Source organism: Aulonocara sp. 'chitande type north' Nkhata Bay, linkage group LG7 (assembly GCF_057382095.1).
Source record: "Aulonocara sp. 'chitande type north' Nkhata Bay isolate Kocher_YH1m ecotype deep benthic linkage group LG7, A_spYH_male_GT1.1, whole genome shotgun sequence".
Lineage (NCBI taxonomy): Eukaryota > Metazoa > Chordata > Actinopteri > Cichliformes > Cichlidae > Aulonocara > Aulonocara sp. 'chitande type north' Nkhata Bay.
In genome coordinates, this window is record NC_141350.1 from 7,845,464 (window position 1) to 7,872,931 (window position 27,468).

At 40.0% G+C, this 27,468-nt stretch overlaps 1 protein-coding gene across 1 annotated transcript in view; it reads left to right on the forward strand.

Annotated features, from left to right (window-relative positions):
- znf469 (zinc finger protein 469) overlaps nucleotides 1–27,468 on the forward strand; it is a 215,847-nt gene that overhangs the window by 39,015 nt on the left and 149,364 nt on the right. Inside the window, exon 3 of the mRNA XM_086298266.1 lies at nucleotides 14,174–14,214. The gene's annotated coding sequence lies outside the window, so the exon portion shown is untranslated. The remainder of the gene's footprint in view (nucleotides 1–14,173; nucleotides 14,215–27,468) is intronic.

Below are 27,468 nucleotides of genomic sequence, written 5' to 3' on the forward strand. Positions count from 1 at the left end.
CCTACAGTGGTTTGATGTGCGTGTGCGTGTGGACCCTACTGGACAGTTACCCTTTTTCTCCGTTCTTGCCTCCCCCACTTTCTTCTACTTAGCACAGGCCAAAGAGTGGAGGTGATGATGGGCCCCCAAGTTACTCAGTAGGCCTCTCTTATTGGTCCCACTCTCAATGCATGTCTGTTCCCTGACATCTTCATCTTTCATCACCACCCCATCAATCCTGTGCCTATGTGACTATCCCCGCAGAGACAGGGCCGCACTTTGTCCCAAAATCCACCCCATTTCCCCTCTAGTCTCCCTGCCCCATAGCCCCTCCTACTGTGCATGGGGCGTGACAGCTACCTGACAGTAGAGGCCCCTAAATGACAGAAATTGCATTCACAGCCCCCTTCTATACCCCAGTGCATCAAAACAGCAGTGCTAGAAACATCAGCATGCCGATATACCCAAATACCACATGTGTGTCCAAGAGTGAGAGACCAGCCCCCACTCTGTATATTCATAAAGGAGTCCTTCTGTCTTGCTTTTATCCACATGTTAATGTTCCCTTGAGCCAGTAAACGCCTACAGGATCAAGGCTCCCTCAGGGAATAGAGGTGGATGTTATCATAGCATTCCAGCCCATGTGAAAGTATGCCAATTAGCAGAGCTGGAGAATGTTATTCTGCTAACCTATTGCAGTATCCCCCTTTCCAAATAGCAGGTGGGGCCTAAATAAGTTCCTATCTATCACTGAAATTGCCCACTGAAGCTGAAAATTGATATTTTATGTTTCAGTTTCTCCTAGATTTATGAGACACTAAGAAAAAGCACAATTTCTTCAGTAGGTGGCCTGTAACCAATCCTGTTGGAGTCGTATAACAAGTATAACTCAACAACATTTCCAGTCCTGCCGTAACTTTTGCCAGTGTTCCTCAGTGATGTTGGTTCTTGCAATGAACCAGTCAGCCAGTCAGCAGATACTATGCTCTGATATAGTTATATAGTATGTAGTAGATATAGTTAGAATAGTTAATTTCTCTAGTCAGCAACGCTGCTCTCATTTTCAGCCTATAGTGTATGCGTGCTAACTTTATCTATTGTCCAGCACTCTCTCGTACATTGCAACACATTTCTTTGGCATTTGCACCAAAGAGTAAACTGAAACGCTCAATCTTGTTGTATATTTCACGCTTAAGTACATTTAAAAAGCTGTGATTTTTCTTATCTGACACTCTTCTATGATAACAGCACATTCATAAGTCTTAAATACTTGAAGGCAGCTCAGAGAGGTTAAAACAAATAATCTTGAAAAAAAAATCGTACTTGCTAAAGAAACCCATTTGTCTTCAGCGGAAGTGATTAAGACGACTGAGATCTATATGGCTGAGAATTTACACATCCCTAGTAACTTTCACCAAATGGCCTAAAAGGCTGACAATCATCCAGGAAAATACAGTAAAACAAATGCTACATCAGCGCTAGTTGATTTTTATATTTTCCATACTATTTCATGCAATCATATCTATATTTTATACCTACATATCCTTTTCCGGTGGTCAGGATTCTCTGAAGCGTATGCTAGTTAACTTGAGTTGATTGGTGAGGTTCTGAAGTTAACCTTTACATGCATGTCTACATCTTTGGTGTGTGCATGAGAGGAAATCATGATAGACATGGTAAAAACACACAAGTGCACATCATCACCAGAAGACACAAGGTAAAGCCCATTCAATGCTTGTCTTCAAAGCAACTATGTGTTTTTTTTTTCCTCTACAGACAGTTCAGTTCAGTATGTGCTCTGGACCAATCCTCAACCACATGTCCTAACCTCAAACACTGTGCTGTAACTCAAAAGCATTGTTTGAGACACGAGGCACACTCTTAAGATTGGCTCGTGATCCAGCCTGACCACTACACCGAATGCCTTAAACTCCCTCGGAGATACAGAACACGACTCTGTCCAATTCCAGCACACACTCTTGCTACAGTAAATAACCACTTGAGTACTTTTGCAGTGTACTTTGACTCTTACCGGAGCTATTCCCCTCCTCCACTTTCCATTGAAAACTCCTACTGTAGGCAGAATAAAAACATGCACCCTCTCATAGGGTTTTAATGTGTTATTGTGGACAAACCTTCTAATAAATTTAACTTCTTGGCAGAACCAATTGGATCTAAAAATGAACCTCCACTTTTAGTGTGCTTGTTTTTCATTTTTTAGTGCCTGACAAACAGTCCTGACTTGGTGGGGGTTAGTCATTATGTCCAGTAGCCAAGGGAAGGCTGGAAAGTGTTAGAGGTAGATGATGGGTGCTTGCACCTTTGGGTTTAAGTAGTGATCAGTGATGATAGAAAGTGCTGTTGACAAACATGAATATGATGCTGCTTTGCTCTAGCAGTTTGGACTGCAAAAGGACTCATTTTGTGAGATCAAATATTAATTATTTTAATAATGAATAAATATTAGAATGATCTCATACACTTTTATGTCTACAACTTAGTCAAAACACATCCAGTAGTACTGATTTTACATATGTGTGCTTCAGTCTTATGTAGGCAAACAGTAGTGTTGGACGTGTCTGGTTTTTCATTTATTCTGCCCCCAGCTCCTATGGGACCTGTGGTTTAGTGTAGGTTCCTGGACGTGCTAGTTCTGCTAGTGGAGGGATATATGATAGGATGGGTTGTGGTGTCGCTGTTGATGGTGTTTGTGTTTCCAAGCTGACTGCTGTGATGTTTTTGTTCCTGCATAAGTGTGACTTGACCTCAGGCTGTCAAGGCTAGTGGTTTCAAGTGGCATGTCGGTTTGGATTACAGTATGGTTTTGATTTAAGACATTTACGTATCCTGCACGTTCACTGTAAACATAAACAGTACAACATCAAACTGGATTTCAGAGCCCTTGCACCCTGTAGGAGTGAAGCCAGGGCTGGACTGGGACAAAAAATCGGCCCGGGCATTTTGACTAGATACCGGCCCACCAAAAATGTGACGTCATTCAGGGGTAAAACCGCAAAGGATTCTGGGAACTTGTGGCAAGAGGTACTAGCACATGCAGGCTTTCAATTGAACTCAGTTACACAGCGATAAAAAGGAACACAAAAAATGGCATGAAGCTGTTGTATTATTAACTGCAATAGCCGGTGTTGTGCCAAAAAGTGATTGTCTGCCAAAAAGTGATTTCCGGTATTTGCCAAAAACTGATTGCTCGTATTAAAATTGCTATAAGTAACTTGTTGGGCTATAATATGTGAAACATTTGTCAAATGCATCCCTCATGGATGACATAAAGTCATCTCTCCATCTCCATCTCTCTCTGCTGCTCTTCTGTCTCCTCTGTCACAGACTTCTCCACTTTTGATGATAAATCAGCCTGGTGCAACATGAAAGGATTGACACAATTTGTTAAGATTTTGAGGAGTTTGAGAAACTAACCTTAAGCATAAAATAAAATTTACTATCAGTAACTTCATAGCACCCGCCCAGCAGTATATAAACTCTGTCATGCTAGCTAGTACGCAGTACCAGTTATTCTAAGCGACTGTAAAAAGTCAGCATAATGAAAACAAACTACAACTAAACTTGGTTTATATCTGACACAGATAGACAGCAGGTCATAACTTCTTACCTGAAGTTCAGTTGCTCTGCCACTATGAGCGGTGTTGTGCCAAAAAGTGATTTCCGGTATTTGCCAAAAACTTTATATAACCTTTATTTATGCAGTTAAAAAAATCTCATTAACATTAAAAATGTCTTTTGTAAGAGTAAGTTGGCCAAGAGGACAGCAGAAATGGCAGCAAATATGACAATAGTTCTGTAAAAATATTTTAAGTGAGGATAAAGGACCGGATTGGTTATAATGTAAGTACAATAACACAGAGCTGTAAAGATACTTGAAAAAACAGATAATTTTTTAATTCTATATATAATCCCTTTGTAAACGCTGTTCACCGAAGTCTATTTACCAACATACATAAAGATATTACACATAAAAAAAATACACGGAAACATTGGAAATCAGTTTTTGGCAGGCAATCACTTTTTGGCACAACACCGGCGGCCGCCTCGGTCTCTCCTCCTCTTGCCTCCCCTTTCCCTTATCCCCCTGCTGGCCTCCACCACTTGCTGATGTTGCTAAATCTGTGGAAGCTATGCCATAGCTACCGCCAAACAATTCAGTTATTTTTACACATTTGGCAGCATCTGCCTGAAGCGCTTGTTTCTTTTTGGCCCTAATTTTTTCTGCACCTCCTTTCCTTTTTTTGTTCTCCATTTTCTTTTTCTTTTTTTTTTGCCTGTCCCGTTTGGCTCTTTTGCCATCAGAATTGTTGTCTAAAGGCAAAGAAAGATGCCCAACGGATTTACTTTACCAAACTGACCATCCCAGCCTTGCCGTAATGGTCTATTTGATTCACCTTTTATTGTTCATTTTATTTTCACTTACTGAATACGGGACAGACTTGACTGGGGGAAAGAAGGGGAGAAAGAAAGAGGGAAAGAGAAACAGCTGAGAAGAGGGACGGGGGAGAAGGGCAAAAGACAAAAACCAACAGAATGAGCAGAAAAAAAAAAGAAGAAAAAAAAATGCATATATCAATCACCTGGGTCACCTGCTGAGAAAGAAAAAAGAAAACAAGCAGAAGAGACCAAGAGTAATAGAATAAACAACATCACAATGATATATGGGAATATGACAGTAAATACTAGTCAAGTCAAGTCAAGTCAAGTTTATTTATAGAGCACATTTAAAAACAACCAAGGCTGACCAAAGTGCTGTACAGTAAATACAGATAAAAATACAATAGAACACAATTTCGTAAAACACCTCGCTGATCAAATAAAAAATAAATAAACAAATAAATTAAACCTTTCTAAAAGCCAATGAAAAGAGGTGAGTTTTAAGAGCAGTTTTAAAAGTTTCTAGGCTTTTGGAGAATCTGACGTGAGGAGGTAAACTGTTCCACAGTCTGGGTGCAGCCACAGCAAACGCCCTCTCTCCCTTTGTCTTTAATTTATACCTGGGAACATCTAAAAGCATCAGATCGGCTGACCTCAAAGATCTCCTGGGGCGATAAGTACTAAGGAGTTCTGACAGGTAAGAAGGTGCAGTGCCATTTAAAACCTTAAAAGCCAGCAGTAAGATTTTAAAATCAATCCTAAAAGCAACTGGGAGCCAGTGGAGAGAGCAGAGAACCGGAGTGATGTGGTCTCTTTTTTTTGAACCGGTCAACAGGCGAGTGGCAGCGTTCTGCACCAGTTGAAGGCGATGTAGACAGGAACGATCTAGGCCGGCATAGAGGGAATTACAGTAGTCCAGCCGTGAAGTAATAAAAGCATGGACCACTCTTTCTAGATCGTTCCTGCAAAGGTAAGACTTGACTTTGGCTAAAATCCGTAAATGATAAAAAGATCCCTTAACTACAGAGCTGATTTGTTTATCAAGTTTAAAAGCATTGTCAAAAATAACTCCAAGACTCTTAATGGAAGAAGTGCAATCGGAGGTTAGGGGTCCCAAAAAGTCAAGAGAGAAGTTGGGATCTTTAGGAAGCCCAAACACAATGACTTCAGTTTTGCTTTCATTAAGGTGTAAGAAGTTAAGAGTCATCCAAGTCTTAATGTCAGACAAGCTAAATATTAAACATTATTGTGCAGCACATAAGATCAACAGAACACAGTGTGCTTTGAAGTAGGAGCCAAAAAGGGTGTAGTTTGTGGGTGTGATCACCCGTGTGTACACCTGTGAGCATGGATGCGCTTGTTTTTTTTTTCTTCTCCATTTTCTTTAGTTCGTCTATAAGATTGCTAAACAAGGGGGGAGGGTGCATCCGACCTCCTCGGCTGTAATTGGTCCAGCCCAGAGTCGATCATGACCAATTGGCCAATCCAACACCTTTCATTATTTATACCCTTCCAAAAAAAAAAAAAAATCGATCGGCCCATAAAAACCAAAAATCGCCAGTGGCCCTCCGGGCAAATGCCCGGTATGCCCGATGGCCAGTCCAGCTATGAGTGAAGCTGCTATTTATTAACTGTAGATTAGATTAGTAATTTGTTCTGACTCACGTCTTTGACTTATCATCTGGATTGCAGTTGAATGATGGAAGCTCGAATAATTGAATCTAGAAGAATGCTGTTGGAAAAACACAGTTAAAAACATGTCAGAAACTTACTTGTTGCTAGTATCCTTATGTGAACTTCATGGCGTAAATCCACAGTCATGATCATCATCCAGAGACAGATGCTGATCTCATTTTCCCATAAACCTTCTGTCAAGATTGTAGTCTGTAGAGAGATTGTTTAATGAGCTATATCAAAGGCAAAATAACATTTGTAAAAAAACTTCTTTTAGCCTGAGAGTGAATAATAAGCTCTTTATCGTGATTAACATGAATTACTTGGTGAAACAACTAAAATGTGGTCTTTCTACAAAACACGTAGTTTTTATAAAGGTTTTCTTATCTACCAGAAATTTTTTTTCAATGTGTTTGCAATTATATTTCTATGCTTTAAAGAAATACTTGAACTTGAAGCAGTGTTAAACATTTGCGGGTCACCACTAGGTCTTGGAATGGTATTTTTAATGCAGGTGGAACTGCAGAATCTGATGAATAATAACAATAAAAAGCTGGAGTCTAACCTAATTAGAAACAGGAATAACAATAATTCATACTGGTTTAGTCATTATTGCAGCAAGTTGCAGAACTGGAATTATCCAGTTGGATTTTTTTTTTCCGACTTAGAGCTAACTTAAAGAGCATGTGGTTGTTACCTTGGCTTTTTTCCCCTTCAGGCTGATACGCATCACAGGTATTTGTGACAATGATCTAAAAGGGACAATATTTATGCCCTGAGCTATGAAGTCTTGGTAATATTTCAGGCTATGCGCACACAGTAATACCTTAAGTAAAACCTTAGCTTATTGAGTTAACATTGATGGCATTACTCCTGCTTTTGTTGTTACTTTTGTAACACAAAGTCCTAAAACTGTTGCTAGGATGACACTTGTTCTGGGCTTTGAGTGTAAAGACTCAGTGTTTGTGTGCTTTTGTGTGTACATGAGAGAATAGATGGATAGCATTAAAAGCAAAGAGCATCTGGGTGTGCCAGAAAAAAATGTGGAGTTAATTAAAAAACTTTCTCAGTGAACTACGGTCTGCTTTTCATTTTCAGTTTAAATCCACTATCTGTCACCTTACTGTCTTGATATAAACCTGTGAGTAAAACCAACTGTCACAGTTGTGCCCTGGAAGTACAGACAGCTACCACTCATTACCTTTGGATCCTAAGCAAGAACCATTTGCTTCTCTCCATAAAAGCTGGTAAACACCGCCATCATTTCCTTCCCTGTAAATATTAATTCTCTACATGTGTGGTCTAAGGTTGGGAAACACATCAATAATCTTTTGTTTGCAGCTATGTCTAAGTAGCAGAAGGCTCGTGTCACGTGACTCGCGGCTGCAAAGACAGTTGATAAGAAAATGAACATGATGTGAGATCTGCTAACTTGTTGATATGAATTTTTGTGAAAATGCATTTGTCTCCATTCTGCAGCTTAGAGACAGAAATTCTCTCATTGTTTAGAAAAGTTATCAACCAACTCTTGTGTTTCTGCTCTGTAGTCGTATAGAGAGCACAGACATCTGAAAAGATTCTTGATACTGAGATTTTCACCACATGCAGAAATGTGGTATACTCATTCAACGCCAGAAGAGTTGGAATTTGAGATAGACTGGAAACCTCCTTCCATATAAACAGCACATGGCTCCACTAGATGTGTGAAAACATTCAATTGACCATCCAAGGCAGTATTTGATCTATAAAAAGCCTGGCAATAACTACAGACAAATGAGAGAAGAAAGGCAGTGATTGAGTATAAAGATTGCAAAAGGGTCTGAAAATACCAGAATTAGAATTTACAAAGAAGCACGCAGCCAAGAAACCAAGAACTACTATTACCTTCTCAACACTCGTGAGTTCGGGTCTCATGTCAGCACTGCAAAATTGGTCTACACCAACAACCAAATCGAAGAAATGCGCCTTGGTGTTTGTGGTTCTCAGTGTTTGTAATGGAAAATGACATCACAGAAAATGTAACCTTATGTAACCTTGATTCTTGTTTTTTGTTAACCCCAGTCCCCACTTGAAACATTTTCTGCCATTATCGTTCTGGTAAAGATTAGCATTAACCAAGATAGTGAATCTATGTTGACTGAAATAACATTAATGCAGCTTTTGTTGGCATATTACATACTTTTGACAGAGAACTGAATGACAAGATGTAAAAAGATGCCATGTGTGTATTTCAGTTACGATATTATAGTCCATGTACACATAACATTAATATTACTTGTCTTTGCGCTTCTTAGTCAATGTTTCTGCGTGATGTGATTACCCTGATATTGACTCATATGCACCCACAATTTTCATCTTCAGTCTGACATTGTGCCAACTCTATTTCCACTAAGAAGCGGAATCACTTTTTCTTATGAATCACTGAAGACCAGACTGCATTACGTTCATGTAAACATACTGATTGTGCTGAGGTTTTAAAAGTAGAGCAGAGTGAAGGGAAACCAGCTCAGCATTTAGTGGCAAAAACTTCAGTGAATCAAAAACAAACAAGCACCTTGGACTGTTTTGAGGCCTCAGCATTAGTGTTTTGGCCACCACAGTGTTGGTGTCTTTGGAGCCAGAGGTGACCATATTTAGATGGGAGGTATAAAAGCAAGTAGGAGTGTCGTGAGCCAAAGTTGGTGAGTAAGGTTTTGGACTCTAAAGCACAATCCAACAGCTGACAGTGTACCTTTCAACCTATCCACAGTAGTCTCAAAGTAAGCACCAATGGCTGGGGAAATAACTAGAATTTTTCTGGGCTCAGTTCAAGAAGCTATTTTGTTGGGAGCGTAGAGGTCAGTAGAAACCAGAGCTATTGTGAGGTTGCATGGCAGGAGGGGAATTGACTGAGCAGGCTTCCCCGGAGAGATCGGACTGGTGGAGGGTTTTACAGCAGACAAAAACTTCCTCATATTCCTTCACAGAGAGTGTAGAACAGCTTTGAATCCTGGGGAAGACTTTCATTGGAGGCAGATAGGATTCCAGTTTAGAAGAAGCTTCAAAGATAGAAAAGAAGAAGTATTATGCATATTTATTAGCATAAATAGTTAAACACACTGAGCTGATTACCACACTCAGTGAAGACAGTCTGGCATAGAGTTGTGGCTCATCATGGTCCTGGGAAGGCTCCACTACCAGGCAGAGCTGCCCAAACCAGTTGGAAGGCAACAGTTGTCAGCCAAGTTATCAGCCATGAAAGGCAACTTTGGTTAACATATACTATACATTTGCTAACTATGTAGAACTATGTTATTAGTATAAAATACTAGAATTTCTCTCACCAAAACTGAAGCACAGATGACTTGGCTGGTCAGAAAATCCCACGGCAGTTTTAATGGGAGTCTGTGGGGTGTGAATTGGAACCAGAAGCATGTGGATGATGCACTTTCTGGTAGTGGCCACATGATTCACCACTCATTTTCTCAGTTTCTGTTTATCGGAAACGAAATGTTAGTACATGGTGTGTGTTTTAAATCTTCTCACATTATGACGCCTCTGAAACTGTCTAGGGAATTTCATGATCATACTTTACATGCCATGTAAGTTAGAGGGAAGTTTTCTCCTTCATGTTATGTCAGTCCCACACAAATGATGATTGTATTGGAAAATTATTATTTGTTTCACAAAAAATAAGCCACAGTGCAAAAGCAGTCTGTGAAAAAGTCAATCCTTACTGTTTCCATAGGAATCAAGAACATAAACTGATAATCAAGCGTACTTGATTAACTGATCATCAGCACATTTGACCACCCCTAAAAGCACATGTTTTTGCAATTCAGGTGCCTGTTAACTCAATGCTGAGGAGGAAAGACATCGTCAGTGAACATAAAAAAGCAGTTGTCTTCTCCTCATCTGTTTGGGAAAGGTTTTAAGGTCATTTCCAAACAATTTGATATCCATCATCATGCAGAGAGAAAGATTATTCACAAGTGGAATATATTCAAGCAACCATGAACTCCAAAATATTTTAGAGTCCAATGTAAGGCCATCTGTCTGACAGCTAAAGCTTGGCTGAAACTGGGTCATGAAACAGGATAATGATCACAGCAGCAAATCTGCAACGGAATTGCTGAAAGAAAAGAATCTAAAGGTGATTCTGTGAGCTAATGGGACCGAGGTGTGCTTAGTTTTTAATAGGACTACTTTTTGTTAAAGATATAATGGTGCTCAGTAATATGTCATGTATTTGTCAACGATCCTCTTTGGTTTAATTGACATAATTTTAAGACTAGATCATTCTTACCCCTCAGCCATAAAAGGCTGATTTTGACATTTTGGTCACCCCACTGTGGGGGTGAGTGGGCAGATGGCGTGGATACCCAAGTTTGTGAACTTGATAAGTCAAGAAAGATATCGCCTATGATTTTCAAACTAATACCATAACTATATCAATTAAAAAACTCAGAGTTTGAATTTCAGTGACCTTAACCTCAAGGTAAAGGTCAGAGGTCAAGTTTTATGAAAATTTTATGACTGAGAAGAATTCAAGAAGGAAGTTACATAGGATTTTCACATTTATATGATAGGTGCATCTACTAGGAGGCTGAGGGGTAGCACTGGTTGCCCCCAGTATTTTTTAATCACATCCTGAAGACATGAGAATTAACAGAGGGTGTCCTTTATTTTTACCATAATATAGGCCATTATTTTGGTTCCTTTCAGAGATCTTTAAAACCTTCCCAGAGTGCCAGTGAAATGAGAAATGTGCTGTTGATGGTGGCAGCCAGTTGCATGTAGAGCTAAAAGCTTGTTGACACATATGGTTTATTTCTCTGTGGCGATGGATTGTAAATCAATTTGCCCGTGTCATGCTTGTGTGGTATGCTCATTATCATTTATTTTTGTTTGCATCCAACTGCTGCACATATCATGGGGATTCTCATCAGTGTGACACTGACTCATTCCTCTTAGCAACCTGTGGTTTATGTTAGTGAGAATGGCAGCACTGGTGTCAGGGTGTGGGTTGGGAAGCCAAGCAGAGAAGACTGGCTTGTGTGTGGCTGTATGGTTGTGATAAAATTCTGAAACCAGGAGCACAACACTGGAGAGGGAGAGTAGCAACAGCAGCGCAACAGCCAACCATTCTGCCAATCACGATGTCTCACTCACTCCTGGAAACAAGTCTTTTCCATTCTTTATTAGATTTGATTTATACTTTTTGCAACGTATTGAACAACACAGGTTCATGATATTGTGCATGCTTTGGCACCGGGAGGAAAGAGACGGAGAACTTAAGGGGGCTAACCAAATAAAAGTGCTGCAAACAGAATGAAGGCAGCAAAAAGGCTGTACCGACCTCATGCTTTTATTACTGTGCCAGAAAACTGTCTCGATCCAACGAGAGACCATTTCTCATTCAATTACGTGTTCCATGTGTGCGTTCCAAAGCTTCATCCACAGCGAGCAAGCCCAGTCTTTCACACACATCCTCATCTCCAACACTCAGTCCTGTTGCCTGTCAAAACAGGATTGCAAAGGGTTTGTCCGGCACGTGTGTGCATCCATGTTCTGCTGCATCTGTACAATGTACGTGTGATCAGTGTATTGAAAGTGTGTTTCTCAAAACATACAGTTAAGCATGTGCCCGTTCTTTGGCCTCTCTACATCTGACTGCTCTGACTATTAACTACAGATTTCCCAACGCCGTAAATCAGTGGAATGTGTGCAGGTGTTTGTGGCACATATCCCAATGCAATTGTAAAAAGTATAAAGTTTGTCTGGAATAAGCAAAAATCAAGCACAGAAGTTCATTAACAGCTTGCTTTAAAGTTCAGAATCATAGTAAATCTGGAATAAAAGGGTTTCACAGGTTTTGTGGCTCTAATTTACTTTATTTTTCTTAAGGGTATATGTAAGTGCAGGTAAACACATGTACCGTTGTGATCTGGAAAGCCAATTTGATTGTCATGGCATGCCTGCACCAAACAGCAATGTGTTTGGATACAGATGTCTGCCTGTAGACAGATTTACTATTGCAGTGGATTAACCAAATTGCAGTGGTGGAAATATATTCAGGCAATTTAATAACTAAGAATCATGGTAATGTCAAACACAACTGTGAGGTTATAACACTTCTGACATTTGTTTTCCAAATAGTAAAAATCCGCTCAAGTCCATTTAGGTCTGTAGCACACACCCAGGATCATCCAAGATAAGAGTCCTGGAGCAGAGGGACATCTCCGACATCGATATTACACAATAATTCATTAAAGAGTAAACAGTAACTGAGACAGCCTGAATTCACAGGAGAACTGTAGCAAGTTCTCCAGGATGGTTGGAATGACCTACTTGCTAACGATACTGTGCAAGTGCACTTAGGGAAACTAGTGATGATGCAAAGCAGTCGCATCAAATATTACTTTAATTTTGCATTGTTTTTTTTTTCTGTTCACTACATTTTGTTAGTCATTAATCGCTAAATCAGAGCTAAAATTGTTTTTGACTGCATCACTTTACTAACGGGCCATAAATCTCTTGCACTGGAGGAGTCAAAACTTGCTCTGAGGTGTCTGAAATTGTCGATGCTGCTGATTTACTTGTTTGTTTACATCGTGTCTACGGCTACTGACTGTAAAGTAGATTGGCTCAAAGGGGCAAAAGAGATTTACCCCGCTGATGCTTTTATTGCCAGACATCTTCTGAATCTCTATAATTTACACTAGGGCTGCCACGATTTGTCGACTAGTCACGATTACGTCGACTATCAAAACCGTCGACGACTGATTTAATAGTCGACGTGTCGTTTGAAGCTTTGTAAGATCGCAAAAGACGCAGGAATAATAGCAGGATTTAAGAGTGTAATAACGGACTGAAACAGAAGATGGCAGCACAGCATGTACAAGGATGCCAGCTGCCGTTAAACCCCGAAGAAGAAGAAGCAGCTGTGTCCCAGAATTCATAGCGCGGCCCAGCTTAGTTTCCAACAATGGCGGTAGCTAGTTAGTTTTAATATTACTCTTATTATTCTTTCTGGGTCACAAAATAAACGTTTAACATATTTTCAGGCGAGAATGTAGCTGTGTAAACCTCAAATATCTGCTCAGTTTATCAGGACACCACATATTTTCAAAAGCGCTCCGACGTTTTCGGAGACGTCTGTTACCCACTAGCTTGATAGCTAGCCGGGGGCTAGGTCACTAGCGCCGTGAGAACACCGGACTCCCGGCAAATTGTTTTCAAACCCACCGCCGTCTTTCGCGACTCAGGTTAAATATATATGAGTCACTTAGATAAATTAAAAATGTTGTTGTTTGGCTTTTTTTTTTTTGTATTTTATTTGTTCCTGAGTAAATCGGTTTGGCTGAGATTAAAGTTATAGTTTTTACACAGCTGAATAAACGTCAAGCAGACAGCTGATTATCAGAAGTGTGAGATGCTGGAGAATATACTCCGGTGTCCTGTTATATTTTAGATAGCAAGGAGTTTATTAAACTTTACCGAAACAATCTGCAAATTTCAATAAAATTGAATAAACTATCATCTTGTCTTTATTTTTAGTTAGCACCTTAAAAGCTTAAAGCTGTAAGCTAATGATAGTTATATAAGAGCAGATGCTGCTGGTGCAATAAGCTGTAGTTTTACGTCCAGTGGATGATGATCTGATTAGTCAACTAATCGCATAAATAATCGGTGACTAGTCGACTATCAAAATAATCGTTTGTGGCAGCCCTAATTTACACATTGATATTGCACTTGGAAAAAAACATATGAATCTTTGTTGCAAAGTACTTTCTATGCACTTTGCACCTTTTGTCCGCATGCACATGAAACTCTTTTTGAGATAAGAGATATGACATAGTTTGATCTGGGCAGGAAAATGAGCCCAGGAGGACTGAAGCTTTATCACTCTTATTAAAAGGAAAAAAATGATACCACCATCTTGTGTGTAGACCAGTATTCACAGTATTCTTCACAGAAAATCTCAGCTCATTATGCATGTGTATCAGTAATGGATGAGGTTAATCGCACTTTATAGCTGCTGAACTCACTGCAGAGTTCTGTGAATGGCCCGAGGTTGACCTACTGCAGATGTAGTCGATGTCTACATCTGCATAACATATTTTCTTTTTGTGTTCCCCAGGTTGCAGTTTTGATCTTTGCTGAAGACTCAAGACCACACAGGTAAATGAAATAAAGCAGATATAGGCTTATACTTCTATATTCAACCTCTGTCGTTATCATTTCTTCAATCTCCTCCTGTCCACTAACACAGTGTTTTCATTCAAACCTGTGATTTCAAGCTCTTATTATTTACTTACATACATGCAAGGGGGCTTCACTTTGTTAGCTATGACACATGTTTTGCTTTCAAGAGCTAGCACTGTATATTTATGCATGGATATAAGCTTTTCTTGTCTGTGTGGTGCACAAATGATAAGTGAGCAGTCAGTGGTCTGGTTTTAGTGCAGCTGAATCAGGCCTGTAAACAGAGCAGGGCGTGCTGCAGCAGGCTAATAAAACAGAGACTGTCCCACTTTCTGCCACTTTGATCCACATTGCAGGCCCTGCTGGACTTCAGCTTGCCTCAGTGTCTCAGACGTCTTCACTGACCGCACCTATCCACTTCACCCTCAAAGCTAATTATGGTTATGCTCTATAAACTTTATTCCTGTTTTCTGCAAGACAGAGCAAGACATTAACCAGAATATTATTGATGTTTAATCTACTACTCATGGCTTGTGTGTTTTGATATGTGGCTGTTTGTAAGCATGCATACACAGTGTGACTCAGGGCAGGCATGCTTGCCTAAGCGAGCGTGTATAGTGAAAGGGTCTTGTTTAGAAAAGTGAGTGAGCCCTGGAGGCTTGTCAGTTCCCATGTCTTTGTATTAGAGCAGTTCATAAGGCCTTTCTGCCTTCCTAGAAAACGGGCATGTGTGCAGGCAGGCCAGGTGAGGTGAGGTGCAGGCAGCTGGTACTTCTGGACCTCTCTGTCTTGTAATGAGTCAGATTCTGCAGAATAGGATTAATCAAAATGAGAAGTTGTTTTTGGTTTGGTCTCCACTTTAACTGTGTGCAGTGTGATATCTTCTCAAAGACAAGTTACATCTAGCAGAGAATATCAGGCGCAGCCATGGTTTAATGTAATGATGGGAAGTAGAGAAGGAGAAACGGAGAAAAGAGGAAGAGACAACAGAACAGACAGACAGAGGCTTAAGCACCTACTGATATGGAAGTTGCACTAAATCTGGCATGAAAGTTTTTGGCATTTGGACTGAGCCTGAGGAGAAGGATGTCAGGAGGGAGGGTAGGTGTGGGAGCAAGAGAGATGAGAAAGAGGTGTGGAGACAAGTCTGGGTCTGAGTGGAAACTTGAATGGAGGGGAAACTGGGCTGGAGGCCACTCAGCAGATCCACCTGAACCCTGCCAGAGCAATCAGCTATCAGAAGTTTAGAGAGGGAACCATTTACCCCCCCTAAGTAAATTCACTAGGGGTTTGTAGGGATTTGGCTTGCTTTTTGGGCTCTAATGCAGGGATATTTTGGTAAGTGAAGTCCTCTTGTTTTGAAGAGATGGTTCCAGAGCCTGTCTGCTTTTTAATGGGATCACAGCAGACACTCCAGGAACCACCGCCAGGTGAAGCGGTTCTGCTATCTACTTCCAGCTGTGTAAACACACACACAAACATACACACAGACAGACACACACACGCAAACTCTCCCACCCAGACACAGTCAGAGACATGTCCTGTCAGTTCTAATAAAATGCTTGCTGGCTCCCATAGAGGGAAACGCTCATAATCCCATTTTCTTTCAATGAAAAACAAAGCAGATTCTTTTGCTTTTGAGAAAGTGATTGGCCTTGTTAAAAACAATGAGTTGCTTGAAAGATGCAAACAAATTTAACAAGAGCTAGTGGTGTCTGTTCTCAAGCTGGGAATGTTCAAGGGAGCGTGACATTGTCCTTCCCCTCTCTCTTTTTCTCTCTTTCTTCGATATTTAATGTTATTTAGTGTTTCCTGCAAACGTTAATTTGTTTTCTGGGCTGTTTTCCTTCCCTCTAGGCTTTCAACCTTGTTTGCGGTTGATGAGGTGATATAGAAAACTCACATCTTTCTTGTTTTTTTTTCTTTCTTGAAATAATGGCACCAATGTGTATCCCTGGGAAGTGCATGCATCTGTTTGGGATGTTCGCTCTCTGTGATTGTAGGACTCTGTTTTACTTGGTCAGTATGACCTTTTGCACAGGTTTGTGCAATGAGGGAAGGAGGAAGCAGTGGCCAGGCAGTAGCTTTGCTGTTAAAGGCATTTAGACTTTAGAGCTCCATTGTTTATGTAACTAAGAGAAAGTCAAGACTCCCTTATGGCCCTTTTGAAAAGCAGATGCCGGAGATTTTTGCTGCTACATTTTATGGCTTATTTGCTACCAAGGAGATTCTGAGATATCTTAGGGGAGCACGTCTTTTCTCACATTTCTTCTGTCAGGCAAGAGCTGTGGAAGTTCTGAGACTAAGGAGGGGTTTGAGCTGTTAGTCTGACAATACTTATTTTTAATACTAGTCTGGCAATACTTTATTTTGTTATATTCTTTTAATATCTTATTCTGTCCAACAACTCCACCTTTTGTGAAATGTTTTTACCCTTTATCACCTTCACCTCTAAGATGGTTGATGCATAAAGGCCCTTTCGGCCGATTCAAACCTCCAACCGATTAAACACTAAAACATTCTCCAAACAGATTTTCCAGGACTGATGGTGATTGCTTCAATAAGTCATTTAGTTTCCTATTCAGCCTTGAGGATTTATTTTTCATTAAACAAGGAAAATATTCTTCTTAGTTGAGATAGTTCCATTGGCTAGAACCAATCACCACTCTAATATTAGTGGTACACCTACAAACATACACACACGCACAATCCATCACTGACAGCACTCTTGGTCTCTAAGCTGCCATGTTGATCCTCTGGAGCACAGCAGAAATGGTCATAAGCTCAGAGGAGCCATTGTATTGACAGAACTTTCATAACCACATAGTGTTACATAAGGCCCATGTCACAGATCTTGCACAGTGTGTGAGCATATTTTGTGTGTTATGTGCTCAGCCATGTGTTACATTTTAGCTGGAAGGTGCGATGTTTTAAATTATGACTAATCCACCATGCCTTGGAGCTACAAAAAGAAGGTCTAACTGAAGATGTCTGTCTAACAGAATCCTATGCCAGAAAAGGCAAACTAGTCTGAATAAGACCACAGTTATCCAGTTGTGTGTTTTTCCTGATGTGTGCCTAAAGTGTGACTAACCCTGTGGTGTTAAGGTTTGTTTTCTGCAGCCTGGGTAAGCTTTCATTAATAAGGAGACAGACATTTTTGCATTTGTGGAGAATTAGAATTTATTCCTAAGAGAAACTGGTTTGCACAATGGCATAATCTTTGGAAAACAAAGCAATTTTCTTGAATACCATCACGTCTAAATGCACAAACAATTACAAACGCTCTGCACTGGAGAGGTCACGGGAACACATTTGTCTCCTCAACATGGTCTAAAAGAATTTGATTTAGTTTTCCCTCTAGATGCTGTGTAGAAAACTTCATCGCTATTCAGTGTTGATGAATTCTGACTTCAGTGTTATTGTGGTACCCACAATCCTTTGTCAGGAGTGTGCATTTTGGACTGCAAAAGTCCACGTGTTTGCTGAGAGCCCAGCGTTATTGAAACTCCTGCCTCATCTGTTTGCTCAGCCGGATGACTCAGAGGTCTGCTGGGGTTCAGTCAGCTGCTGCCCCTCTGGATGTGCCACCAAGCTTTCAAACTTTCACTACTGTTGTGGCGTCTGCTCAGTCCACATATGTGAATCACTGTTGAGGTTTGTGTGAATTAAACGGGTTACGTCATACATAGATCACTTTCATCTGTTTTTTCATCTGTTTTATGTATGGCAGCAGAGAGACCTAATGTGCTGCACAGCACATGATATAGCTTAGTGTTAATGTGGTGTTGATACGTATGTGCATATTTATAGACTAGTATTCTGACTTGTAGGGTTTTATGTTGGGCAGGGTACGTATTGGTGTTGAGCCAAATGTTTCTGTAACACTACTGAAAGCTGGCATTTGTCCGATGTTTTCCTTGTATAGTTTGAGTCTGTGCTCCAGATTTATATAAAAAGTTTGAGAGTATTCTGTTGGATCTGCATTCAACATTCAATCAAAGTCAAATATTAAAATAAACAGCTGATGCTGATACGTTACAAAAGTAGTTCAACAAATCAAATGGCTGACAGATACATGATTTGTTAACCAGAATAAATAATTTCTTCAAATCTCTTCAAAGACTCACTGTTAATTCCAAATATTCTGGGAAATGTCAAAGAATACTAATCCATAGTTTTATGAACTTATTAGTTGTGCACTGTATGCATAAGGCACAGGTGTTTCTGTTTAAATATGCAGCACACACAATGTAAGCACATGATTTTAAAAGTGAACAAGTTACGTGTGATTTTTCCCTATTGTCATCCAAAAGTCTGTTTGATCTGACTGCTTACACCTCCTCCGGTGGCATTCGGGACTTCCGCAGTGATCGATTGGCTAAGTGGCCCACTAGCTTAGCATTGTGAGAGGCAGCTGAGTGATATATTGTGTGTGTAAAAGTGAAGGGCGTTAAGTGGAACACAACCCAACAGCAGTAAAGGCCGCAGTATATCTGGCAAGACGTGTCTTTTCTGCAGCATATCCATCCTTAGTCTAAGTTGAAGTATGTGTGTGTTTGCATGAGTGTGCATAGTCCCAATTCCCCAAGCGGGGTCTTACCTTACAGGGTAACCCCATGACCTGATTTATGTTTAGATTTTATTCCTTCTGTTATGCTGGATGCTTTTAACAGGAACTGTAAACCATTAAATCACCCAGTGAAATGCATGTCATATGAGACTTTCATTATAGGTCATACATTGAAAGCTGTACATTATTGGCTATTCAAAGTCCCCATGCTTTGAATGGCTTAAGGAGTGATTCTCAAAGAGAGAACCAAGCATGAACCGATGCATGTGCTTATTTATTTAAGTTTGTTTGTTTTAGAGCACACATATCCAACTATAAGAGTGTGAAAGAGGGAAAAAGTGGTAGCTTAATTTGGAGAAATAATCTGTTGCCTCGGTAATAGAGACTAATGTGGAATTAGGCAAGCATGCATTCATCTGGAATGCTTCAGCAGCAGCAATCAGCATGGAAAACACAATGATATGGAATTTCCCTGTCAAGCTTTCATTCATGTTCTTTTACACTGATTCTAATGTGGAAAAATGTGGAAGGGAAGCTTACTTGGGGAATATGAGGATTTAGACCTGGAAAATTATCTAACTTATCAAATATGAATGTTCTATAATGAGTTCACATTAACCTTAATATCCTCAGCAGTTTTAGGGCATGCTGAATGCTTTCCATTGAAAGTTCACGAAAAGAAACCTTGTTATGGCATTCACTTCCTCTAGTTCAGTGGTTCTCAAAGTAGGATCCAGGTACACCAATGGATTTCTCAGTTCTTGCTTGTAGTTCTTGTGTTCCTTAACCTGCACAGCTGCTGCAGCTTTCTTTAGCATTAAGATATAAAACTGTAGCCAGAGTTCCTGAAACGCAACCATAGCCTCAGTCATGATGGCCTGCTGCTAGCTAAACTGGAAATCAAATCACACATGAACAAAAGTTAAGTACCGGTACTAAGACAACATCAGACTATAAAATTAACACCTTATACTTTAATATGAAGAGCCCCATGAGGCTTTGCTCTTGCTGCTTTTTTTGCTACATTATCTCTGTGACATGAATTGTGGCACAATGATCGTTTCATGTTGAGTTTCCAGTATTGACTAGAGCCAAACTTTTTGTTGGAAAATAAAATTTGATTAATTGACCAGCCCTGTGCTGTGTAGTCAAATGAATATGTGTACAAGATGGGGATTGCCTCTGCTTTCACTTAAACAGCAGTCACTGATCATTTCCTTGGCTAAGTGAGTGAAGGCTGAAGCATTGGGAGAAGAAGAAAAATGAAAGGTCTATTCGTGTTTTTCTAAGAATCAGAGTTCTGGAGGGAACTTGTACACGTCCATTTACCCCTCCTGGACTGACCCTTCTGACTCTGAACTGTACCCCCCTTCATTGGGGCACTTTCACTGGTCAGCCACTATGTGGCCCCATGCTGGAACTTACTGGACGGCTTTATAAATGGACATCTCTTCACCAGCTTTCCATAACTTTCATGATTTTCATATCTGCTTCCTCTTCTTACTACCCATTGCTTCATCACCCTCTTCTCCACCCTCTGCCTCTTTGTGGGAAATACTCATACAGCATTGGGCCATCTATCAAACAGGCCATTAAAAAGAAATACAGAGACAGAGTGCACCTCTAACAGTAAAGCAATGAATCACTTAGTTTCTCATTACCGTGGGTTATTGTCAATAGAACTGTGGAAAAAGAAAATGTTATATGGACAACAGTCCAATGCTGTGAACGAACTCTTTATGCATACATTATTAAAGCAGCTCATAAATGCCTATGTGTTTTATTACTTTATTTTCCTAGGGTGTTTTCAATTTAGTTTGATCAAACTGCAACATGTCTGATTGATATTTGGATGTAGATTATACTTTTAGACAGCAAAAATGGACATGCAGTAAAACATTTAACATGTAAATCATACACCTTGAGCAATAAAAAGACCCATGTACTATAGTAAAAATTACCATTATATTATTTGGTTTTACACAGCTTACATAAAACAGCTACACCACCCAAAAGCCTTTGACAGCTGAGCAGAACTCAGGCACAAGCCATTTATAAATCTATAGTGATGAATCTTTGATTCATAAATTTGGGAAACAGCTTTGCCACAGCTATATTATTATTATTATTATTATTATTATTATTATTATTATTATTATTATTAGTAGTAGTAGTAGTAGTAGTAGTAGTATTACAGAAGACCAGAGGTTCGAATTCCCTATCTGGCCACCTCTAGAGTTTGCATGTTCTTTCCAGGTACTCCAGTTTTCCCCGAATGGATGTCTGTCTACGACAAATTAGCAACCTGTCCAGTGTGTACCCTGCTTCTCGGCTCATGACAGCTCGAGATGGATAACAGTTTGTTCAATGACCTCTCCACCACGGCTTCAGATGTGTCCACTTTGCAGCCAATCAGAGACCCAGAGTTCCTGATAAATGTATTCATTCTGTTGGTGTCATCAGCTATGCTGCTCTCCCAGGAGACCACAACAAAGGTCACTGCACTTGCACAACAGAGTGATAAAACAGATCTCCAAAACACAAAACACAGCCTGCTCAACTCCATGTGTTCCAATTCAGCCTATTGTTGATGGGGATGCCCAGGTACTTGCATTCCTCCATCATATCAACATACCCTGTCCCAAGAAAGACTTAGTCCATGCAGCTATCCTCAGTGGACATCAACCATCTCACTGCTCTTATTCATATACAGAAGCAGATGATTTTTCCCAGACCACTGCACAAATCATCCAATAAGACAGAGTCATAGCAAATCTCACATACTCTGGACAGACAGACAGACAGATAAAAACAGAATATAAAACACAATAAACAGTAGGCAATCAAAAGAAAAAGGGGCAAACAAAACAAGATCCATTCACAGTGCAAGAGTTGTTACTACTATTGACTAAACTGAAATAAGCTGTTAATAAAAACTAGGTTAAGGAGAAGAAAGTAAATGTAGATGTGCATGTGCATTGAGCTAATAAAGGCTGTATCAAGAGTCTTGATTGTGGTTTGCAGAGAGTTATGCTTAAAACTCAGTGTCTCTCCTGCTTTCTGTGATGCATTGAAGGGCCTTATAGCCTAGGGTACAATAGAGTTCCTCAGTCAGTGGTCCAGGACAATGACAGTAGTCTGTTGGTAAACATGCTCTTCGGCCTCAGGAATACTTTGTGCAGAGGGTTCCTGTTGTTATCCATGATTGAAAGCATTTTATTGAGGGTTCTTTTCTCTGCCACTGATGTAAGGGGCTCCAGCTCCATGCCAACACCAGAGCATGCTCTCTTAACCAGTCAGTCCATCCCTATTCTTAATGCTGCCTCACCAGCAAACCACTGTGTAGAAGAGAACACTGGCAGCTACTGACTGGTAGAACATCGGCAGGCATTTATTGCAGATTTAAATGAACTCAGTCTTCTTGTGAAGTACATCCTGCTCTGTCCCTTCCTATAAAGTACACCTGTATTAGCTGACCGGTCCAGTTTGTTTTTCCCAACATTTCTCCTTCAACAGCAGTGGCTGAATTACCTTAAACACACTAAAGAAATCAAAGAGGTGCACATCACCATGCAGCCTACTGTCTACATGGGAGTAGACAGATATAATCATCTACATGCTGCAGACAGCATGTAGATGATTATATCACCTGCTCCCATTTTTTTGTTGATATGTGGATTCCAGGAGTTCAAGATATTTTTTTTTTAACCTACGGCCTCTGGTGGGCCAAGATTCAGTTCTTTAGCAACCTTATCATAAGTAATATGAAGGCAACTAGTCATTAGCTGTTAAGCTCTGATGGTGTCAACTTCTTTGATACAGGAAACCGACAGGATGTTTTCCTCAATGCCGATATCTCCTCAACGCCAAGTTGTAGAAGGCAAATCTTAAACTTGAAAGCCAGGTCAGAGCTGTTGTAAGATCTAGCTTTTTTCATTTGAGGGAATTAGCCAAAATAAAGCCCATCTTATCGAAACAGCATTTTGAGACAGTAATCCATGCCTTTGTTACTTCTAGGCTGGATTATTGTAACGCACTTTATTTTGGGGTTAGTGATGCCCCCATTAGGCGGCTGCAGGTTGTGCAAAATGCTGCAGCACGTCTTTTAACTGGAACAAAAAAGTTTGAGCACATTACCCCAATTTTAATTTCACTCCACTGGCTACCTGTACATTTTAGGATTGTTTTTAAAATTCTCTTATTTGCTTTTAAATCTCTTAATGCCCCCCCCCCCCCTCTACCTCTCAGAGCTACTACAACCATATACACCTCCCCGTTCCCTTAGGTCCGCCAATCAGCAGCTCCTTAAGGTACCAAAAACGAAGTATAAATCTAAAGGTGGTCGTGCTTTTGCTGTAGTTGCTCCAAAGTTGTGGAATGATCTACCCTTGCATGTTAGGCAGGCCTCTTCTCTCTCTGAATTTAAAAGTCTTCTTAAAACATATTTATTCGCTGAAGCCTTTGGCATTGATTAGAGGGGTTGACTCAATTTGTTTTGACATGTTTCAATTTATTTTAGTTTTTTAGTTATTTATTTTATCTTATCTCATTTTAATTTTCTTTACTTATGCTTTTAGCATGTACAGCACTTTGTGAACTCTGGTTTTATGTTAAAGTGCTTTATAAATAAAGGTGGTATGGTATGGTATGTGACACAGGCATAGACACAGACAGTCTGTGTCTAGCACAATTTCCATACAGCAGGCCAAGACAATTAGAATACTGTTCAAAAGGTGGTAATGTTCTGTAAAATCACCAGTCATAACCTTAAAACCACTAAAATGTTGGATTAGCAGGCATGCTACAGTGGACTGCGTGATGTCACGCAGTCCCTCTGCATCAGCTGATGGTCGAATGCAAACCGTAACAACAATAACAGAGCAGAATTCTACAACGTACTTTCCCATTGTAGTGTAAATTTCAGTGGTTTTTCTGTAATGCAACCGTTCTCTGACTTGTATCCCCATGTGATGTCTGTGTTGTGTGTGTAAGGTCGGGGGGCGGGTTCATTCCACTGCAGGGCAACCTACCACTGCATGTGGTGAATAAAATTTTAACTCGAACTTGAACTTGAACTCAGTGCTCTAAGCCTGTACATCATAATGTTCTAAAATCTTGTGTTCTACATCCTGGTAGCAGGAATGGACAGTTTATATTTCCTCCTTTTAGCTCTTTCCCTCGCTCCAGCTCTGCAGCTCCATCAGCTCCATAGGTTTAGCAGCATCAGTTGGTGCTGTGTGTAAACAGTGCATTGGCAAAAAGAAAAGGGTGTATAGAGTAAAAAAAGTTATTAGTGATTTACAATATTTGAGTATTGTAAGTGATGAGGACAGGAGTAAAAAACAATAAATCACTGCCAGTTTTATCCCTATCCATTTCCTGCACTAGATCTTGCTTATGACATTGATATCACTTGAACTGTCATGCCAATATAATAATACGCCAAAAGAGACTTATTTTGAAGCTATTTTCTACCTTCCTTTCACTTTTTACTCATCTCTTCTGCCATGTTGACTGAAATTGAATAGCAATGGAAAACAAACAGTGCTGGTGCGGGTGGGATTCTGTCTTTGGGGATTAAAGTGTTACATTTTTGCTCCAAGTGTCACTACACTGACTGCTTCAGTGCATAATGCCTTTATTTATTTCATTTCATTTTATTTATTTTTAAAGTGACAGTAATTTCTTTATAACCCCATACTGGCTGTAGCTCAGGTGGCAGAGCAGGTCAGCTAACTAATCAGAAGGTCGGTGGTTCGATCCCAGGCTGCCTCCTGGCTGCATGCCAAATATCCTTGGGCAAGATACTAACCCCATGTTTGCCTACTGGTGGTGGTCAGAGGGCCTGGTGGTGCCAGTGTCCGGCAGCCTCGCCTCTGTCAGTGCACCCCAGGGCAGCTGTGGCTACAATGTAGCTTGCCATCGCCAGTGTGTGTGTGAATGGCTGAATGTAGTGTGAAGCGCTTTGGGGTCCTTAGGGACTAGAAAAGCGCTATATAAATGCAGGCCATACTGGACACATATAACTGTTTGCACCCATACTCATCTGTGTCATAACTGAATGCACATGGTTTTAGGATTTGTAGCTTGGACTTCCCAATATAATTATCTCTGATGTTCCTTACAAAAACCTTTCTAAATTTGATTAGAAATAATAGAAAAAGAAACACGGTCCACTGGTGTTTGCTTACATTTCCATGGGTACATTTCTAATTTGGAATTATTTCAGACAAATAGAAGTTTAAACAAACAGGGCTTGAATTGTTGCCACAGCTAACTAACATCATATGAATGATGGTGGGACTAGAAAAGCGCTATACAAATGCAGGCCATTTACCATTTTTACCATATTTTTATACTCAGAATTACAGAAAGTTGAAAAAAACAAAACAAAAGAAAGAATAATTTCTGCAACAAGTGCAATCACATTTAACCATTCCTGACATTTTAGCTAGTCTCAGATGCTTATGCTTTACTTGAAACTGGGTGACCTGCAGCACTGCTCCACTTGTGGATCACTGTAGATTATGCTTTTTGCTTCGAGATGTAAACACAAGCCCCAGCCAATCAAATGGAATTTACACAACTGTTCCAGGGCAGTTACTAGCCAATCAGATTGCATGAAAACTGCTGTGATCCTAACTAGTGAAATTGGTTAGCAGTTGGTTAGTGTTGCTATGGCGATAACCCATATGAATGATGAAATGAATGAACTTCCTCAGAATATCATTCAGTCAATATTAGGGATGTTTGTCGCCACGTGTTTGATATCACATCACATGATTTGTGCTTTATGCTTTAGCTGTAAATATTACATAATACTTTTCTGGGTGCCACCACTGGAAGTTGTGTAGCGCTTTGTTTTTGTTCTCACTAATGTTTGGATTCACAGACCTAATGAATGAGGTGCAAGTTTTTTTTACATGATATTTAATTGTATCAAGCTACTAGAAATTGTGGCTACTACCGTGTTTGCCAAGGTTAGAGCAATAAGGATTATGACATTATGTCTGATGTTGTTCTTAATGTAATGACGTCATTACTCAGTGGTCACAAGGGATCTGTCTTCTTGGAATACTAAGGCGGATGTAACACTTTGTAAATAGTGCATCACTGCCCTGTTTCATTGCAGTACTGTTTGGGGAAAGTCCAACTATTGAGCTGATAAGAAGTGGTCAAGGTTCCCTCTAATTTTTGATGTGTCTGAGCGAACACACAAACTCCCTGAGCGGTCCCTTGGACCACTGTGAGCAACAGCAGACGTGTGCACTGTGGTCACGCCAGCATCGAATCCATCCAAGTTACATGGTTTATTAAAATAATCAAATTACAGCATTTACATTTATGATAGACTACTTTTAATTAACTGCTTTAGCCCACTTACAATGAAAATTTAAAAAAATCTTGTTCATGGCCTGTGTAGTATGTTAACACTATTGGAAGCAAAAATAACTTGAACTCCAATTTTGAAAACACAACTTTCTTTTCTTTTTTTTCTTCTTTTTTTTAAATGAAGCTCTGACTTGTATTATGAGTCTGTGGTCTGGGAGAGAGTCCTGTAACTCTCTGTCTGCAAAATACAGTAAATAATGACCAATGTTGGGCAATTAATTATATAGTTACTTCTTCAAAAAAGTAACTGAATTATGCAAGCAGCAAAGTTCTTTGCAGCTGTTTACCTAAAAATGCAGCCAAGGCGTTTTTTTAAATAAACATTTCAAACTATTTACAGAACAATCAGGTGTTCTGCATCAAATCTGATGCCACACCAATTATTTGTGCTACTCCAAAAAAGAATTTCTGTCCACTAAGGAGAACAACAGCCTGATACCTGCAGGCCTGACAACAGGAGATGTATCACTGCTGTAACACCTGTAACATTCAGCAGTCGCCTCATTGTTCTGACACACACAACAAAACTATTGACTACACTACACACTAACTACACAAGATTTGCGCTAAACATCGCAAATCTCTCACATCTCAAAACACCGCCGTCACCCCTAAAACTTCCCCCTTCCTAAACAACTAAATGCCATGTTGCCATATCATTTTTTGATTGGTCGACATGGTACTTTTTTCGACGAATAGGAAAGGGTGGGTTTTTTGGTTCCACGGACGGAGAGTGCTTTAGAGCATTTTCCTTATAAAATGAAGTTTTTACCATTTCTTCCCGCAGTAAATATAAATTATAGTATTCAGGAAGAAAACCAAACATTGCATATCATTTTATCATAACTCTGGTTTTACGTGGCCGATCAACACAATTTAAAAATCTGGTATAAAGTCCACACTTTTCCCGTCAATTGTTCCGTCTGTCCTGCTCACATCTCCAATGGTTGTACACGTTGTCATTAACGTGGCTTCACTCCACATCAACCATGCCACTTTGCTAGCTAAAACACCGGTGTCGACACATAAGGACGCTGTCATAGCCTGTCAACGTTGATTAGCTGCGTATATACGAATATGAATCGCGTGATTGGCTGGACTATGGGATAAAGTGGCATCGTTCTAATCCCATACGGGAGCAGCCAGTCACTTACTGACTAACACTGCAAAACAGAATCAGAGCTTAACAGAATTAAAGTTTTAATTTTAATTTTAATTCAGGTTGGATTTTTTTTGTGCGCAACACAGTTTTTCTGTGCGCAGAG